We start from the raw sequence: 12180 nt of genomic DNA on the forward strand, positions 1-12180 counted from the left end.
AGATGGAGCGGATATTTGGACTAATCCAGGTTCAGCCCTCTGTAGTTTTTGCTGGCAGTGGAATTGGGGGGGTTAGAGGTCCTGACAGCACTAAATCCCTTTTTATCTCTTCTTCTCTTTGTTATGGTTTGCAGTGGATTTGCAGTGCCATGGTGTCCGAGTGTGGGGCAGGATCCAGGTGTTGGGGGATGCACGAAGGGGAGCTTTAAGCCAGAAAAGGACTTGAATCGTGGTCGTCTTCACCTCAGGACAAGGTATTTAATATCAAGTCAGTGATGTCCCCCAGCTGTGTTTGCTGCTCCAGTGCAGTGCTGCACTTAAATTCCTGTTCAATCCAAGCGTGCCCTCATCCCTCTGCGATCCCAACAGCCAAACAATTTGGGAGTGACTGTATTTTGTTTCTTTCTACACATTCCTCTACTGCCTCTTCAGAGGTCATCCTGTAAAAACAGATGTTAAGTCTGCCATCCCTTCTTCATACTGGTGTTGCCAAAAAAGCACCAGTCCATTCCCAAATGGGGAGAAATCCCAAAAGAAAAGGGATTTCTGGTTGCACAGAAGCAGTCGGGATGGAATGCAGGCATAGCTTTTTGTGCTGATGCTTCTTGTACACAATGGATCTTTTGAGCTTCCTGTAAACCTCCAGGTGCTGCTGAACTGCATGGAAAGTGCTCCCTTGTGCTGATACTTGAAATTGGTTAATGGTGAGAAATTAATACCCGGCTTTAGCTGGGCATTGCTTCCCTTCCCTCAGCATCCCTGTGTGCATCCTGGTGTCCCCAAAGGTGCTGGCTACGGCTCTGGCATCCTACTCCTGTCCACCTCATTTTAGAGCAGCAGAACCGTTTCAGTTCAGGTTCCCTCTCAGGCAGTGGGTTGTTCTCATGTGGTGCTGTGGCTTTACACGGGCAGAAACTCACAGATACATTTTTGTTTTCTTTCCCTCTGCAGTTTGGTATTCACAGAGCGGCGTCAGCCCTGCATATGCCCCGGGTGGTGCTGAGTGCTGGGGAGATCCTGCAGACCTGCTGCTTAAACCACACTGATAAAGTCTCCAGGCCTCTTCCTTGGGGAGGTGAATTGTGGTGTGATGGTGCCTCTTCCAAAGGCAGGGTCAGACAGGGAGCAGGGAAAGGTCAGGACTGTGACCCTCGCTGTCAGTACTGTGAACACATGGATCCTTTCCAGCTCCTTGATGGGAAAACCTGGAGCTGAGCACCCACCTTGTCCCTTGAAAGGACAAGTGGAGCTGGGAGGCAGCATCCCCTTACACCAGCAGTTTGGGAAGTGGGAACGCTGTCCTCTCCAGGGGTCAGCACTGGTGGGTGGCCCTGAGGTGGCCATGACTCTGTGGGAAGAATTCTGATGGGCAGAGGATGGGAAATGGGTGGAGGGCAGAACAATGCAGGGGGGACAGGAGGATGGAGTTTGTCATTGTTGCAGATTTCTCATTAGGACTTTGGTTTCATGATAAAAACTCCCAAAAACTGGCAGAGGTGTAATAGGAAAAAAACTTGTCTGTGTTCTAGGAAGGTTTTCTCCTGTGGGACACAGTACCCCAGCTGGTGTTTGCACTGAGACCAAGATGTGGATCTGGACTCCTTGGAGACTGATATGAGGGAATTTATCAGCAGATAAACTCGGTGTTTTCTGATAGATGTGACTGTGATTTAGAGTGATTGATGTGATGGCTGCTGTCAATTTGTTTGGCCAAATGTCCCAAGCCTGGAACTTGGGGCGTTCAGAAAGAATTTCTTCATGGAAAAGGTTGTTAAGCATTGGAGGGGGTTGTTAAGCATTGGATGGAGTCCCCATCCCTGGAGGTGTTCAAGGAAAAACTGGGTGTGGCACTTGGTGCTCTGGGCTGGGTGACACGGTGGGGATTAGTCACAAGTTGGACTGGGCTGGAAAAGACTTCCAAGACCATCAAAATGATTCAGTGATTCTGTTTTATGAAGGGTCCCTGCTTCTTCCTGCTGTGGCTTTGAGGCCTGCTGTGCCTGGGGATCTCCCTTGTTCCTCTGACAGCTACAGGTGTCCGTGGGGATTCAGGTCTTGGCTTTTCCAGGAGGTCAAATTCACTGTGTTAAGGCTTGGCTGGAAAAATGAGTACAAATCAACTATAAGCCATAATCTGGAGTGAGTCCTCCTGCTTAACTCTTGGGCTTTCTGGTGAAAGCATCTCCACGTGCCTCGGAGGCAGGCACTGAGCAAATAAAAATACATCTGCTCTGTGAGAAAGGCTTTATTTCTCTTCTTCCATTGAAAGTGCAGTGCTGCTTTATTGTTCCTCAAACACAGCTTTCCTTTTATGAGCCATAAATGACGTTCAGGTGTAGCACAGTGACTTTAAATCAGCTCCTCTGGCATTATGAAGATAATGTACTGTAAGAAACACCCAACTGGCCCCTTTCTCCTTGTGCTAATTCATGGTTTCAGTGCTGCTGACTTTAGGTACTCTCCTTTCACGAGTTCACTGAGCATAAAAGCCAGTTAAAATTCCTAAGAAGCAAGAAATAACTCAGCTGTGAGCAATATTGAAGCCCGTGGGGGCGGGGGCAAGTGCTGCCAAAGCCCAGCTCTTAATTCTGTTTCTGAGAGTTTCTCCATGAGAAGAGTGGAGCTGGTACTTTAAAAAGTGAAGGGGTGTGGGGCTGAGCAGGGCATGATGTGATCAGGATGGGTTTTGGGGGGAATTGGTGTGTGCAGAGCCCAGGGTTTGCTTTTAGCCTCCCTGCTCCATTAGGATGTGTGGCTGAAGAGCATCTGAGCCAGACTCTGCTCTGACTTACACCCCGGATTTACAGTAGGATAATGCTGCTGATTTAAAAGGAGCTCTCTGGGATTTATAGGGCTTTTTATAAGTAGGATCAGGAAATGCAGCCATAATCCTGTGCAGATGTAGGGGTGTGAGTGGCGACGTGTGCATCTGCATGGCCAATGCAGTAATACCCACGCCTGGCCAAAATGCAGAGATGAAATCGCGGCAGCACAGCGGAGAATGACCATGGCAGTTTGCTCCCAGAGAAGTACTTGTGTTACAGGGTTATAATGGGTTTCAAACCAGGCTCCCAGAGATCCTGGGATGGATAAGCCAGCTGGAACTCTAAAACATGTGGCTGGCTTTCCAACACCCACTGTCACGAGGAAAATCAGCCTCCTTCCACTCTGGTAGTTGCTGTTTGAAAGCAATTCTTTCTTTTTTCTTCATGGAAGTCTTGATTTTATTGTGTGAAATAAGTGCAAGGCCTTAGCTAAGGGAAATGCTCTAACTTCATAGTGCCAAGGAGATACCAACATCCCAGTGATGTGGATCTAGGGAGACTCCTCAATCCTCAAATATTGAGCAGGATGGTGCTGGAGTGAGCATCAGAGTAACGCTTTTTGGGGTTTTTACCTTACCAAACAGGTACAAGAAAGCACTGGGAAACCAACCAGACCCTCAGCACACGATGCTTCTTGTCATCTTCTGGTTTGAAGCCAACGCTGATGATGGATGGTGCCTCTTGCCTTTAGGTTAAGGGGGGAAAATAAACCCCGAGCCCCTCTCGTGTTTGCTGTCTGTACAGTGCTATTTCCACACTAAAGAAAAAGAGTTAAATTACATTTTAACAGAACAATACTGACAACAGCAAAGGTCGGGAAACTTTTACGTAAGGTCACCGTATCGATTGCAGCAGTGAAAGGAGACACATCAAATACTTGGCCATGAAAGGCTGAAAAGAAGTAAATTCAGCATGAGATATTGAAACCCAAGCCTCTTTCATATGTGGCAGAGCCTCTGACATAGCAGGTTTACTGTTCAAGCTGAGATATGTTGCCTTGCCAACATATATTCTGAGTTACCCAAGCAGATTTAATGTTTTTGCAGTGGTGACTTTTCCCTTTTTTTTTTTTTTTAATGAAGGGGGGGGACTATGCTTTTCTTTTTCTTTTCAAAAAAGAAAAAAATTGTTGCAGAAGATTTCAAACCTACCTAGGAAATGACCTTAATCAATTTAGTTCCACCGATGAGTATGAAAACTCAGATCTTTCTTTTTGCTTTCTCTGAACATTGTCTTGCCCACATTGAGCGGGGTGACCGAGTCACAGCTTGAGAGAAAAGTGTGTTTTGTTTGTTGTTTTGTTGTGGAGGTTTTTTTTAATCCATCCAAGTGGCAGCTCTGTTTTGTCCAAAAGGATTGACGTGACTGACAAGTGTTTTGAATTTCTAAGCTCCGAGGTCTCCGAATGCATGAAAAGCGAATGACACACACATAAAAATGTAAATCTTTGGAAAACAAGCACCAACTACACACAAAAAAACGTAACAATTCTGCAAAAGGGTGACAGACGCTGCATTCATTCTGGTTGGGGTTTTTTTTTCCTCCCCTACTTTTTCCTTTTTAATAAGCCAGTGTTTCTGGGCCACCTACAGGCACATTTGTGTCTCCTGCAGTGGGGAATCGGGATGCACAATAAGGCAAAGTCGTGGCTGTGCCTCAGGGTGGGTCTCTCTGCAGCTTCCATCATCACCAGCTCGCCAGGATCTGTTCCCATCAGTTCCATGTCCATCGGGGTGACTCCCTGGATCTTGAGCCAAGGGGCACATGACACTCCAATGTCCTCATTATTTGGGGCTTGGGCTCTGGGAGTCCCAGGGGAGCGAAGCCACTGGGCAGGACTGTGCCTCACCCTCCCAGCCCTGCTGAAGGTGGTTGAGGAGGGCTGTGAGATGGCCCTGCTGGCCCCAGGACTTCCCACAGGCTGATGGTGGGGCACAGACAGGGACTGAGGTGTCCCCTGGGGTGTTCCCAAGTGTGCTTTGGGATAGGTCTGTGGGATGCTGTGTCCAGAGAGCAGAATCACAGAATATCCTGAGCTGAAAGGGACCCACAAGGATCATCGAGTCCAACCCCTGGCCCTGCACAGACCCCCTACCAACCCCACCCTGGGCATCCCTGGCAGCGCTGCCCAAACGCTCCTTGGGCTCTGGCAGCCTCGGGGCCGTGCCCATTCCCTGGGGAGCCTGGGCAGTGCCCAGCACCCTCTGGGGGAAGAACCTTTCCTGGATATCCAACCTAACCCTGCCCTGGCACAGCTCCATGGCATTCCCTCCTGTTACTGGTCACCACAGAGTGACCAGAAGGTGTGAGAGGGAAGGAAAGGCACATTTCTGGTCTCCCAAGCAGCAAGCTGCCTTCTGCCTTTGTTCAGGCATCCCATCATAACCTTGTTGTCGCTCACTGTCCCGGACAAAGGCTGTTCAGCTCAGGATTGTCCATGACTACCATATGGAGTTGCTCCAGAGCGTATTTTAATAGTTTTTGCTTCCTGGTAACATATCTGGGACCAGACCACCTGAATGCAGGATGTGACTCCACAGAGCGGCCCAGGAGCACTCTGTGGCATAGCTCTGCTCACTCCTGGCTCTCTTTTTCCTTGTAGCAGGATCAAAGATTTGGGAATGCTGCACTGTGAGGAGGAGGCTGAGCCCTCGATGACACGAGCTGGAGCTCTTGTCCCGACCGCGGCCACCCTGTTCTGGGGGCTGGCTGGAATCTCAAGGTCATGCCTTTGGTGGGTGGCAGTTTTATAAAGAGGAGTGGTGGTGAGGAGAGAGGTTTTCTTCCCATTTCCCATCCTGTCTGGCCTGGTGAATGCCATGTTTTGGTTGAGGGATTTGAGAGAGCGAGAGGAGCAGTCAGCTGGAAAGGCCGATCCCGCAGCTTCCCCTCAGTTCGGCTCCAGTGCTTCCTCACGGCTGCTTCATAGGAAGTTGGCTGGCGGAGGGGAATCCATACCTTCCCTTTGCACTCCAGCAATAAAACACCCAGAGTGTTTTAGATTCCTCCTTCCAGGAGAGAATAGCCCTCATTGTACTCCTGGGGAATAAAACAGGAGAGGGAGAGGGAGACTCTTCCCCACGCACGCTGCGGCTCCCTTGGCTGAGAGGCAGCTTCGCTCACCCACGTTTCATTTTTGGCATTGTCTGAGGCTTTCTAAACCTTGCCTGAGTTGTGTTTGTCTGTGGAGCGAATGCCAGGCATTCTTTGCTCAATCTAATTATGGGATGAGGGTGATGGAGCCTAGGAGATCACTGGGAAAGGATGGAAAGAGGATTTTTCCATCAGCAGCCCTGGTAGTTTGCTGTCCCGAGTTCTTCCCTGGGCAGCATCTCCGCTCCTTTGCACCTGGTGAGCTCTTGGCCCTGCTTCTGCCAAAGATACTTTGGGATGAGAGCCTGGATTTCAAGCTGGAAACTCCCAGACAGGTGAACACCCTGAGTGTCTGAGAGGGGTGACTGCTTGGCTCAGCCCCTGAAAGTCTGGATGTAAACCTGAAGTGCATTAAACCTTCTCCAAGAGCAGGGAGTGGGGGATGTTCATACTTTGAAAAGCTTTCTGAGCTTTCCAGTGTTTGCTGCTTCCAGTCAGGCTGGAATCCAGAAGTGCAAAGGCCCGTGAAAGTGATTAATAAGGAACAAAAACCAGACCCTGAGACAGGTTGAGCTCCACGACAGCTCTGAAGTCGTGGGCTTGTAGTAGTCTCACGCTTTGCTCAGGTAGGCTTGCTCTTGGAGAGCTGGAAATGCATTTTTCACGCTGCATTCACCCCCAGGTGCTGTTTATATAAGAGTTAAGAATGTCTCCAGGTGTAAAATTTCCAGTGTCTGCTGGCATCAGTGTCTTACACTCCTTTATATGTCTGGAAAGTCTGGTCCAGGCAGTTTGGGGAAGTGAAGGGGATTGACTTGCAGCATGGGTGAAAGCTCCTGTGCACGTGGTCTTCTCCCTGAATTTCTCATAGATCTTGGGATTTGGATCTCTTCTCCTACAGGTCTTGGGATAGACTCTTTTCCTTCAAGTCAGCAAGAAATTCCCAGCCACCTCTCAGCCTGGATTTCTTCCTAGGAAGTTTCTTGATTCCCCTCTGCCCTGTGAGACCACAGCTTGTTGCCTGTTGGACCTGGGAGCTGTCTGTGGGAAGGGAAGGCTGTTTCCCATTTGATCCAAGGGAATTCTACGCAGGAAACGATACCTTTGGAAATGGTAGGGCCCCAAAGATGAGTTGTTGTCACGCAGGCTGTGAAAGGAAGCAGTGTACAGCACCAGCAATATTACTTGGGATCTCACAAATCCCTTCTCCTTTCCTCTGGTAAGTGACCAACCCTTCCCACTTTCCAAGCAGTTGGAATACATCCACGTCGCTGGGGAGCTAAAGCTGTCTCGGCTCGCAGGGTGATGGAAAAGGGAACTTGGAATGAGCTGCAGCTTTGTGTTACACGTGTTGCACACACTGTACCTTCCTGCAGGGAGTCGTCCTTAGCTGATTTAATCACCTTTCCCCTTCCACAGACAGCAGGAGTTGTGCATTAGAGGAAGGTTATAAAGGAGAACAGTTCAATACAAGGCTCTGAGGTAACCCATCATCCTATTCCTTGTAGGAGAGGGATGGAGACAACTGCTGGGGGAAGAGCAAAGCTGTTGACTGTTTCCAGGACCTGTGGTTCACAGCTAAGGAAGGGTTTTTTTCTCCTTTGCTGCTCTAAGATATAAATTAAGCTGCCATCTTAACCAGAAACACATTCAGTTCTGATCTTGAGTCAGCTGAGGTGTTGTTTAAGCTTTATTGTAGTGTGCAGCCTCTCTGGGCGCTCCTGTTGTTCATTTGTGAGGAATGAAGATGAGAGCTTGGATTTGGGAGAGCCAAGAAGCCCAGATCGAAGTGGAAGGCTGTTTTTAGCAGCACCATCTGCTTGGTAGCCAGCACTGCATTCATCAGGATGGATGAAACTGATAAGGTGTTTCTCTGGATTGACTTCACTGTTCTCTGCCTCCTGTGCTCTTCTTGCCCTCCTCCTGCAAACCTGAGGCTGAGAAAACTCTTTTTCCTCCAGTTCCAGGAGCCTTATCTCCGCCTTACAGCCAGGAGCAGGGCCCTGTCCTATCTGGTGCTGCAGGCTCCGGGCAGGCCAGCTCCTGAAATCCAGCCGGCCTGGAATGACCACCAAGCTCTCTGCTCATCTTTTCCAGGTTCTTTCCTGCTGAGGGACATTTCTCTGGGCCCCTTGATGCACGTGACAAGGGGCGATGCTTTGTAAAAGCCATTTTGTAGCTGATAAGTGCCTCAGGCCTCCCTGGAGCACTGGTGGTCCCACTGCCGGCAGCACAGGAAGCGATATCTCCTGTTAGATGATCCAATAGGTTTGGGGAAAAACCAGCCAAGCCCCCCTTCAGGTTACAAGCAGCTCTGTTTTTCCCCAGTTGTGTCCATGCTGTTTTTTTCCAGTGGTGTCTGTGCCTCACATGCTGATAAAAGCCATGTGCTCCCCGTGCTAGCAAACGTTCCCGGAGGGATGTGCCTGCTTTGGCAGCAAGCCTCGAGCTGCTGGAGTCCAGTTCCTACTCCCTCTGTGTGAAAGCCCCATGGCAGGTGATTCCAGCCCAGGTGGGGGCTTCCCATCCATACCCAGCTGCTCACCAAGATGTGGAGGTCTCTCCTCTTGGCTGTCACCCCTGGAAGTGCCTTTTCCTTGTGGCTCCTGAGGGAGGGGTTGCCCACAGCCCCTTGCACTCCACGTTTGACAGACTGAACCAGCTTCTTGTGAAACCCCTCTGAGATATTTGAAGTCTCTTTTGGTTTACAGTGCAATCCACTGAATTTTTATCCCCTGCCCAGCAGCAGCCAGTTGTTTCTGTGCAAGTCTAATACCGGTTAGTAATACATCATGGGGATAAAGTTACAGGTTTTTCTCCAGTTCCAGACACTTGGAAGCATCTGGTGAGATAGAGAAGTACCCAGAGTGGATAAATCATGTTTAAAAAGCTTGTAATTGTTGTTTAACTGCTTTGCTTTTATTTTTTTCTTGTGTGTGTGTTCTTCCACCTTGAGGGCATCTCCCCATCTGGCTGGCAGTGAAAGCCCAGCCCAAAGGATGCTCTGCTGGAAAGGCAAGAAAATAGTGGGAATGCTCTGAATTCAGTTTTATACCTCATTTACTAGGGATTGCCTTTAAAAGCTGCTTCTTCAGCAAAACAAAATGGGTTTCCTTTACTCACTTGGCAAAGGAAATATTTTGCACAGGGTTCTTGTCAGAGCATCTGTTCCCAGTATTTAAAACCCAGCTTTTTGAGCTGTGCCTTGTAAATGTTTAGTGCAGCATATTACTGATCTTGTAATTCCCTGCTCCTTCTAAAAATAGGATAGGATGTCCTCTCAGCTCCAAATACCTTGGCCTGTTGGGATCAGAGTTTTCCAGCTGAGGTGTCTGCCTTGGACCAAGCTCTTCTTGAGAAACACCAGCTCAGGGTGGAACAGCCACTCCTGAGAATAAAATTGTGGAAAACCAAATAATTTTCCATTATGTTGAAGCAAGCCTGGCTCTCGGGGAAAAGGCAAAGGGGAAAGAAGAGAGGCTGTATTAGAGCTTTTCCAGTTAATTCCCTGAATATGCCTCTACCTGGACCATGTTTGATCTTTCCAGTGCCTTCCTCTGAGCTGTCCTTAGTTTGTGCAAGCCTGAGGGCTTTGGCCACAGAGAGATGGGTGGCTTGTCCTTGGAGGAACCTTATCTCTATTTGGTGCCTTCCAGTGGGATGAAAAGGGGCACTGAACTGGCTGGAAACATGAGGAGTTTGCAGTTCATGCTTTTATCAAGTTTAAGACCATTTTTAATATTATTTCTTTTCTTTTTAAAGACAGGCCGTATCTCAAAATGGAAAAAGTTGTATGGTTTCCAGCACATGTTCAAATCTGGATGAATTAATCACACTGGGGTATCCTAAAATCATCATCAAGTTTTGTCTCCAGTTCTGGGCCCCTCACAGGGAGGACATTGAGGGGCTGGAGCGTGGCCAGGGAAGGGAACAGAGCTGGGGAGGGGCTGGAGCCCCAGGAGCGGCTGAGGGAGCTGGGAAGGGGCTGAGCCTGGAGCAAAGGAGGCTCCGGGGGGACCTTGTGGCTCTGCACAAGTCCCTGACAGGAGGGGGCAGCCGGGGGGGAAATCGGGCTCTGCTGCCAGGGAACAGGGACAGGAGGAGAGGGAACGGCCTCAGGCTGGGCCAGGGGAGGCTCCGGGTGGACATCAGTGGGAATTTCTCCATGGAAAGGGCGCTCAGGCCTTGGACTCCCCATCCCTGGAGGTGTCCCAGGAACGCCTGGACGTGGCACTGAGTGCTCTGGGCTGGGTGACAGCCAAAGGTTGGACTCGATGATCTTGGAGATCTTTTCCAACCTAAATGATTCTGTGATCATAAAACCACCAGGACATGGAGTTGCCCACTAGAAGGACAGAGCTGACTTCCTTCAGGACTTGCACCGGTCCAGCTGGCAGCCTGGCAAGGAGCAGCACCAGCGGGCAACTGGCGTGGCTGCTGGGAAAGGAGCATCCCAGTTCTGCAGGTGATGGGCAGCTTGGACTTTTGGGCCACCTCCAGCCTGGGGCCTGCAGAATGTGCCGAAGGGGCTGTGGCTGTGGGAATATCCTGCTGAGGAGCCGTGTCACCCTGTCACATTGCAGGCTGGAATTGTGTGTTGTTGCCCAGGCTCTGGTAGCAGTGACACAGGGGACAAACAGCCTGGGGTGCAGGGAGCTGGCTGGCTCCTCTCCCAGAAAGGAGTCCATGGTGGTTCTCTTGCCAGGGTAGTGCTGAAAGTGAAGATATTCAAAGCTGAACAAAAACAATGATCATGTTTACGTGAGTTAGACCCCCGGCCTGCTGTTTTCCAGCTGAAATCTCCCACCAGGTTTTCTGCCCAGACCTGATAAGACAGGAGGGTGTGGGTGGGGTGTTATGGATAATTTCTGGATGCATCATGTCCTGGGGATTTACTCGGGGGAAGGATGCAAGGGGACATCTCCCCTGGAACACCCTTTATGTTCGATTCACGAGCGATTTGCTGCGAACAAATGAGGACGGGTGTGATCTGCATGAGAAAAGCTCCGAGAGAGCTCCAGCTGCAGGATCCCACTCCGTTCCCTGCGTGCTGGAGGGTGGCTGGGTGGGCTCGGGAAGGCCACCTTGGTGGCAGCCCAGCTTCCAGGGAGAGCAGCAGAGGCAGCTGAGTGGCTCCCAGAGCAGGTTTGGGAGCTGAGGGCGGAAAACTCGCAGGATTAACTGGTCCAGCCAGCCCTGCTCAGCAAAATCTGAGCTGATTCTGCAGGACTTGGCCTCAGCATTTATGTTTTGGAGCAAAAAACGGCCAAAGCCTGTGCAAGGCATTGTTATCACTCACCATGCACAGCAAAAAGGAGCTTCTGCAGTGCTGCCCTTCCAGGAACAGAGGCAGGGGTGCTGCTTGGGCAATGCAGGGAGTGCCAGGACCGCGACCAAATTCCTGAGGATTTAGGCAAAGGTGTAGAAAGGCAGAGAAAATTCCTGGGGAGTGAGAGATGGTTTTGACTGCTGCCTTTCCGAGGAGATGGCCAGAGGTTGGGGGGTCTGGCCACTCTTTCCCAGTTTTGCTGTTTCATCCCTTCCCATCCCAGCACTGGCCAGGAGAGGTTGGTACCCCAGCTGCCGTTGCCTCTGGCAACCTGTTGCCCTTGGCAACTCTCCTGCCCCGATGCTTGTGCCTTTCTAACCAGTGCAGAAGGTAGGGCTTCTGCTGGGATTACTTCTCTTGGAGCTGACGTTTCTCTCCTCTCTTAATTGCTCCATCCCCTGCTTCTTTTCAATCCTGCTGGAAATCTTTAGGTGCAAGGGCATTGCTCAGCAGAGTATTCAGCCCAAGCAGATTAGGGGGAAGGCAGGAAGGGCTTCTGATTGTGCTCTATCTGTAGCATAGGTGTTAAAGATGTATTTGTGAGCCAGTCAGAGAAGAATGCTGAGGAAATCCTGTTTGGGTTAATCTTGTTTAATTTTGTAATAAAAACCAGATGGCCGGCCATCTGGTGCTTCTTGCAATCAAATATCTCACAATTAACAGTAATTTACTTGCCCTGAGACTTCCATGATCTTCGTGTGCCTTTTTTCCCCCTCCAACCTGAGCCTGTGTGGTCCCTTCCCAGCAGAAGGCTGAGCGTGAGCCTGCCTGTGGAAAGCTGGGATGGAGGGGCTCCCGGGAGGCATCTGCTTTCCTCCTGGATTTTTCCCCCCCAAAACAGAGGTTAGGCAGCACATCTTGAGCTTTTCTGACCCTGCAGGACCCATGTTCAGGATAAGCAAAGTGAAGGACTGTGTAAACCTCTGGATGGGT

The 12180-nt window shown here is 50.0% G+C and overlaps 1 protein-coding gene across 1 annotated transcript in view; it reads right to left on the reverse strand.

The window, feature by feature from the left end:
- The window catches only part of LOC116446882, a 781927-nt gene that overhangs the window by 637722 nt on the left and 132025 nt on the right, over positions 1-12180 (reverse strand). The gene's annotated exons all lie outside the window — the stretch shown is intronic.

The sequence above is a fragment of the Corvus moneduloides genome, chromosome 7 (genome assembly GCF_009650955.1).
Source record: "Corvus moneduloides isolate bCorMon1 chromosome 7, bCorMon1.pri, whole genome shotgun sequence".
Classification (NCBI taxonomy): Eukaryota; Metazoa; Chordata; class Aves; order Passeriformes; family Corvidae; genus Corvus; species Corvus moneduloides.